The following is an 8,333-nucleotide window of genomic DNA, read 5'->3' as shown; positions in this document are numbered from 1 at the left end:
ACACAGAAAGTGGCCAAATCTGTTAAGGTCCATCAAATAATTCAGGAATTTATTTCAAATTAGGCTCTACTATCATATTAAAACATGTTTAAATCGCCAAGGTCATACGGCCGACGTCTACCATAACGAAAACAGTCTACTATGATGCAGCATCAAAATCTCGTGTAACGGTAGCTCTATGGTGTCATGATACTAGGGCTCAGTGGGGAAACGTGAGCTAGAAAAAAGATTCAAATTGATAGGAGACGAGATGGGGAAACATATTCTTGCAGTTTTTAAGTACTTTGGGTGCCAGTTCTGAGAAATTGTACATAAAAAGTATCACATGTTTCAAGACCAGTCGAGCTGGAGAACATACAGAGCATTGTCATTTGCCCAACACACCAAACCTGCAGAAACTATACTGATGAAAACGATTTGGTAGGCTCTCAATGTGATATCAAATGCTAATTTTTCAATGGAACTAGGCCACGTGAACCGGAAATGCAATATTTCTCCCTGAGAATAATTGGAACAAGTCTTGTAGGATGAGTGGGTCAAAAGTATGCCTTTTTTGAGGTTCAAATGAGTTCATGCGTTATGCAAGTAGTCATCAATAGTCATAAATGCAATAACAAACAAGATCAGGACATTTTTTGATTCCATAACCTTTGTTTTCACACGCATATTACGCCAAAATCCTGATAGACGAATACTTTTTGGGCACCAATCAAATGACTTTTTAGTTTTTTTAATTTAATTTAGTTGTTTTGAACTATTTCAATATTTATTTTTAGCAGTACGTGTGTATTGATAGTCCTTTCATCAAACCCCAAGATTGCTTTTACCACCCCATGCCTATTGCGGTCATAATTCGCCTTTTTCTGCAAAATATTCAGCTAGACGAATACAGGCGGTCCCCGAGATACACGGTACCTCTTATACGCGGATTCGGTGATACGCGGTTTTCCAAATTTGACAGTTCTTTGAGCAAATTGTACTGATTTGACACATCCATTGTGAAATACCAAATAATTTCCGTATTGATCAAATGTGAAATACCATTTCAAAACGTTTAAAACTGTTCAATTCAGTAGAAACATATCAAATAATTAATTTGGTGGCTTAAACAACCCCCTACTTGCAAAATTGCAAGTACGAAAATTAGTGATAATATCACGAAAATTAGTGATATTTTGGCTGGAAATCACGAGATTCGACTTACGCGGAAATTCGAGATACGCGGTATTTTGCGGCCGTTTTCAGTCCCCATTAACCGTGTATCTCGGGGACCGCCTGTACTTTTTGGACTGACTGTATGGCCTACTTCGATCGTAATGTCACGGGCGTTTCATTTCTGTGAAAAACGCACCAACCCGCGACAATCACGGCTGCCTTTGATTTTGTTGTAAAACTTTTACGTTTTTTGGAACAATGAGCTCGCAGAAAATTTGTTGCGGTACAGAAGTTGGAAGCCTACCAAGGGATCGAGCAGGCGGCAGAGAGCCTCGGATTGCAGATAAACGAGGCAAAGACCAAACTGATGGTGGCAACATCAGCGGGCCCACCAACAAATAATCAGAATCTACGTAGGCGTGACGTGCAGATAGGTGAACGCACTTTTGAAGTCGTCCCACAATTCACCTATCTTGGGTCAAAGGTCAGCAACGACAACAGCATGGAAGCTGAGGTGCGCGCAAGGATGCTGGCTGCCAACCGGTCATTCTACAGCCTGAAAAATCAGTTCACCTCAAAGAACCTGTCGCGACGGACGAAGCTGGGACTATATAGTACCTATATAGTACCAGTACTCACATACGCCTCTGAGACATGGACACTGTCCAAATCTGACGAAACCCTCTTAGCCGCGTTCGAGAGGAAGATGCTCAGAAGGATACTTGGCCCCGTATGTGTGGAAGGACAATGGAGGAGCCGCTATAATGACGAGCTATACGAGATGTACGGCGACCTCACTGTCGTACAGCGTATAAAGCTCGCCAGGCTCCGGTGGGCTGGCCATGTTATACGCATGGAAACGGACGACCCAGCCCGTAAAGTCTTTTTAGGCCGTCCACAAGGACAGAGGAGGCGTGGTAGGCCCGAATTGAGGTGGCAAGATGGCGTGGAGGCGTCAGCCATTAAGGCCGGGATAACGGACTGGCAGACGAAGGCGCGAGACCGTGAGCGGTTTCGGACACTCCTGAGGCAGGCCAAGACCGCAAAGCGGTTGTAGTGCCGGATAAACAAACAGAAGTTGGTCGTCTAGAAGCAGTGTAAAACAAATATTCTCTAAGCAACATATGCAATTTGGCGGCATAAGCGGGGAATTGAAAGGAAATTGATTTTATTTCATTATTTCAATATGTTATACAGACGGAATAGAATTCGGATTGTACATGACGGTCAAAATTGATCTCTCGCAAGTGGTCAATATGTAAAGTTGCTCATACAATGTAGTACAGTCTGAACTCATTGGTTGAACTTCGATTCCCTGCCAACTATTGAATATGTGCTTTTTAGTTGGCACGTTTCTCCATACAAAAAAATCTGAAATTTTTCTCGGCATGCCATGAGATTTTTGTGAAATTTTCAAAAACCGGGGTTTCCATACAAACGCATGCATTTTAATTGAACTGTCAGCCAACTGTCAAGCGTTCAACTAAAAAGCATGCCAACTAAAAAGCGTTCAACTATTGAATTCGGACTGTACGAGTATTCTTCTTCTTTTGCACAACAACCGTTGTCGGTCAGTCAAGGCCTGCCTGTACCCACTAGTGGAGTGGAGCTTGGCTTTCAGTGACTTTTTGTTACTGTAGCATGATACTCAGTCCTACGTATGGGGGCACGGTCTATTCGGGGCTTGAACCCATGACGAGCATGCTGTTAAGTCGTTCGAGTTGACGACTGTACCACCAGACCGGCCTGTAGTACTATTTTTTTTATTCAGCATGAACGGTCCGAGAAGGCCGTATTGCTATACAGTAAGTATTCGCTAACTGGATGCTTTTTAACTGAAATGATTTTTAACAGGATGTTCGCTAACTGAGATGGATCCCAGTTAAAAATCACTTGTACGTCAAACGTACAACATCCGACATCCTACGCATGCGAATGGAAAAAGAAAAACCATGGGAATGGTTTTGATTTGATTGATTTGATGGTTATAATTTTCATTTCAAATAACGAACATCGTCCCCTAACAGGAAAGTAAAAATATCTCAGTAAGCGAACACTTACTGTAGTACTATATTAGAATAGTGCCAAAATATGAGCATATCTACTTATTTAATAACGACTCAATCAATAACATATTTATTATTTTGCATTTTGATCTTTACTTCATTAAATTCTAAAAAACAAAAGCAAAAAAGAAATGGATCCAAAAATACACAAGTCATTGGGAGCAAAAATTACCACGGGAAACAAGAAGTAAGAAAGGAAAGACGTTTGCATATTGCTAAATATGTGACCAGGATGTGAGAAGCACCGGTGGATTAGCCGACTTAAAAAAAAAAACATGGAAAATCCACAAAACATATTAATAATAATGGAAAATTATCGGCCTCAGTACAATTTTTCGATCGAAAAAATTCGATCGATCCGGCTGTCATTTTGGTGTCATTTGACACTCATTTCGCCGCCAAGGTGTTCATTTTACTGGTCTTTTTGAAAACTGGTATACCATGACACTCACGAGCAAAATGAACTATGCTACAAAAATTCGATCGTTCCGCTTTGTATGGGGAAAAATCCGCGACGCATTGAGCTGCGGAAATTTTCGAATATCAGAATAATTCCATAAATCCATAAGGTTGATGGTTTTGAAAAACGTTATGTAATAGCAAGTTGGTAATTGTTTTGGGTCTTTTTCAATATTTTGTGTGATAAAAATTATTTGTTAAATATTTAAAAAATGGTTAGCCTACACTAAATACTGAACTCGATGGGAATCGACTTCATATAGGAGTATGAAAGAAATAGTTATACTGTCTGTTTTACGTGAGCGCCTATCGAATTTTTTCGATCAAAAAATGGTGCTCAGGCCAAATGTCTCTGCTAGAGATTTAGAAAGTATTGTTGATCTTTCTAAACGCATTTTAAAGACTCCAATATAGCTCAAAATTTAAAATTAGATAGAACGAAAATTCAAGCTATTCAAACCAATGTTATCGGTAAAGCTGGATTCTAGGAGCTTCTACATATAATAAAAACTAACTGCTTCAATTTACTAGTCGATGAGTCAACAGACCTTTCGGGAGTGAAATCCTTGGCCATGATCTTAAGAACGAGCATGTGGCAGACCGATCAACTTATTGTAAACGACTTTTCTATCATATCGAAACGGTAGTGGATGCGAGCGCGGTTAACTTATATGAGATGATCAAAAAGAAGTATGAGTTGGATGATGTTCCATACAAATTTAATATGATCGGATTCGGTTCCGATGGTGCAAATGTAATGATGGGCGCACATCACTCAGTGGCTAGTATGATTAAGCAAGATTGCCCAAATGTCTTTATTATAAAATGCATATGCCATTCCTTAGCTCTTTGCTCTTCATATGCTTGCAAACATATCCATGAACGGTTGAGCAGCTATGTCGAGATGTGTATAATTTTCTAAGCTCTGGAGGACAGCGTGGGAGTTATTTTAAGGAACTACAAACAATCGTCGCACTGAAGCCTCTTAAAATGCTGCATCCCTCTGCCACACGATGGTTATCGTTGGAATCAGTAGTAGTACGCATGTTGGAGAGGCATGATGTACTTTTGATGTACTTTAATTTGGTGGATGTTCGCGCCGACAAATCAACAAAAGAAAAAATGAACGCGATCCGGATAGGTCTGGAAGATCCAACAGTCAAGTTATATCTAACATTCTTGAAGTATATCCTACCAATAATCAACCAGATAAATAGATTCTTTCAATCAGAATCACCTGAACTCTGTCGGCTCCACGGCGACATTACAAGATTATACCGAACAATTCTGGACAACTTTTTAACTGCTCAATATATGGACGTCTTAAAGATGTGAGCAAAGTTGTGTTCTGCCAGCAAAATTACAAACCAATAGACAAGTTGTACATCGGCACAGAAAGTATGCAGCTAATAGAACAACTCCTACACAACCACATCATAAGTCAACAAACAGCAAGGGAGGTCACAACAAATATGATAAACTTTTATGTAACATTATATAACCAAATCACAAGCCGTATCGATTTAAGTGATCCTATTCTTATTCATTGTGCAATATCGGATCCAAATCATGTAGCAAACAAGAAATTTGAGGCAATATATCCATTGCTAAAAATGTTCCCTAACTTGATATCAGTAGCAGAGCTACAAGTCGTCGATATGGAGTATCGGGAAATAAGGAACATAGGGTTAAAGGATTTTCAACCAGAGGAGTTGATTTCTAGTGTAGCTTTTTGGAATAAAAGAATAAATGCTTAATCGTACGGCGCTCTGATGGAAATTTTGCATTTTCTGTACTGCGAAGAGTCGTACCAGCTTTGTTATCTCTTCCACATTCTTCGGCTTGCGTGGAAAGACTTTTTACCCAGTATAACCTTAATAAAAACAAACTAAGGAATCGTTTGTCACCCGAGGCATTGGCAGGATTATTGGCTTCCAAAGAGTATGTAAAGTTACATAAAACATCGAATGGAGACATCGAAATCACCAGTGACATGAATAAGAAGTTTAACAGTAACATGTAAAACATGAAAAATTGGTAAGATGTTTGAAAGAAGATATATTTTTGATTGCCATTCCATTAACTAAACTGAGTTTTCGCAAAAAAACAAAAAAATTGCAGACATCCGCGAGCAAAATTTGCCAAAATGTTAACCCTGTGAATTTGAAAAGTAAGTTTTGTTGCTGTTTTGATTTTGATAAACGAAAGCAAAGAGAAAAACTAAATAAGAAAGTTAGATAATTGATAAAACAATTCTAATCCATTCCACAGGTCTCAAACGTTTAAACGTGGTATTAATCTGGGATACCGAGAACTATGATTTACATTCAAGTTATGTAATAAATGATTTCAAATAAATGAATTTATGAAGAGAAACGAATAAGCAATAAATGTGTTCAAATGATGTGCGGTATATAATAACCCTCCCCCCCCCTCCGCTCATCAACACTTTCTAGCAGGTTTTCAAATGTCAAAACCTACCGAAAAATACCGAATGTTTGTAAGGTCCTACCGAAAAACTTCTTCTTCTTTTGGCTCAACAACCGTTGTCGGTCAAGGCCTGCCTGTACCACTTGTGGGGTTGGCTTTCAGTGACTTTTGGATCACCCCCCCCATAGCAGGATAGTCAGTCCCACGTATGGCGGCACCAGTGGCGGGTCAAGCCTCTCCGAGGCCCTAGGCGTTATGGTAGACGGGGCCCCTTCACCAAATCCATCGCGGGGGGGGGGGGGGGGGGGTTTGGTGTACGAATCATACACTGCAAATTGTATAAGTTTGCTGCAGTTACATTTTTGACTGAAAGCTATTAAGTAATACATGGTACTGAATATCAGTAAAACAAATTACTGAAAATGCAGCTATTTATTCTACCAAAACGACACGTCTGAGCTTCAAAGGAAAACATACTGCGAAGCCCACTTGCTCGTGATGAACAAAAATTTGATTTGGTAACCGCTTACAGACACCCCGATAAATTTTAGGTGCGTATTCGGCCAAATACCCATTATACCAAATCAACAAACTTCTTTCGACAAAATACAATTCACATCTGTATAAAACTTTATGAAACAGAGATGAACATAAGCAGAATGGACTGCCACCCGCGCATCATTAAAAACCCCAATTTTAATACTTTTTTCGCCAATTTTCAATCGATAGTAATGACTTAACAATCATTAATATCAGAAAGGCTTTGTGGTATGTTAAAATTTTGGGTACTGTGGATACTGTTTCGAAGCGGACTTTCGACACTTGATCGTCTAGGCCAGGGGTTTCCAAACTACGGCCCTCGAGAGCCTATAATGCGGCCCGTGATGATGTTGTAAAGGATAATGTAAATATCATATATGTTTGACAGTTTCCATCATTTTTTTAATTTTTACTAAACCAAGACAAGAATCAAGTTACTATAAAAGAAAAATGCAGAACTTTAAAACATTTATTAAGTATTTTCTTGTCAAAACAAGTTTTAAACGTTCTCATTACCAAAAGTAACGCGTAAATGGCCCTCAACAACGATATTTACGAAGAAATGCGGCCCGCGAACTGAAAAGTTTGGAGACCCCTGGTCTAGGCGATCATAAAAACCTGTAGGACGTTGGAGTTTAGAGGGCTTACCTTGGGTAGGAGGACATAAGTAAACTCCTTAAATGAGAAGTCGATAGATGATGGATGGGCTTAGTCCTATCCTGACAATCCGAACAAATCTGACCTGCCATGATCGTTGTTGTTGGTTTTATCTATACTCAATAGAAGTTAAAGGTCGGAAAGTTATCGTTTTCGCTAAGCTAGTTACGTTTGTCTTTTATGGACAAGAACGATGGTTCTAAACGATATTTTCTTTCCTACTAATAATACGGACGATTTGATTTAAAATCGTCATCGTGAGCATAACATGAAAACAATATTTTGCTTTTACGTTGGTTTACCTTTACAATGAATACTGAAGTACCGTCTGGCTTCGAATTACGGCCACTTCATTTTCAATCGGTCAAAGCGATAACTTCTTGCACGCTGGAAAAACAATATTTTCATTCGAAAGTAACTGGAAATACCTTGTATTGCAGTATGTTTGTCTCAAGTAATCCACGGACCACAGGTTGGAGACCACTGCTTTAGATCAGCTGCTTTCTAAATGATCGAGCGGTGAGGGCCAGGAGAATGCATTTGTTTTACACATACATTATTATATTATTACAGTTAATACACAAAATGATATGATATTTATGTTATTAAACAATGCGATTGGTTATTGGTTTTCTTAGATTATTATATCATCCAAGCAAGTTTTAAATTCATTTTATTAAATTACAATAACTAAAATTGATTGTAAAGATTCTTCAATTAAGAGTCTGCAGCATAGTGTGCAAAAGTCATAAAAAGCTCAAAACAATAAAGCAAAATCGCAATATCGCTTCTTAACGTACCCTTCCTTCCATGTTTCAAATTGTTTTCTAGGATATATCTGGAGATGGTACAAAATAGTTAACAGCTGAAAAATATCGAGACAAACGTACAATCGTTCAGTACTATTATGAGGCCACGGACAAGTAAGGCCAGGTCAGACGAATTGATAGTGCATTTCTTAAAAAAAAAAGCTCCAAGAAAATCGTTGCATCCTTAAAAAGCAATAGAGTGTAACCATTGTTCTCG

The sequence above is a fragment of the Anopheles merus genome, unplaced genomic scaffold (genome assembly GCF_017562075.2).
Source record: "Anopheles merus strain MAF unplaced genomic scaffold, AmerM5.1 LNR4000291, whole genome shotgun sequence".
NCBI lineage: Eukaryota > Metazoa > Arthropoda > Insecta > Diptera > Culicidae > Anopheles > Anopheles merus.
Note: the sequence above shows the minus strand (reverse complement) of the source record.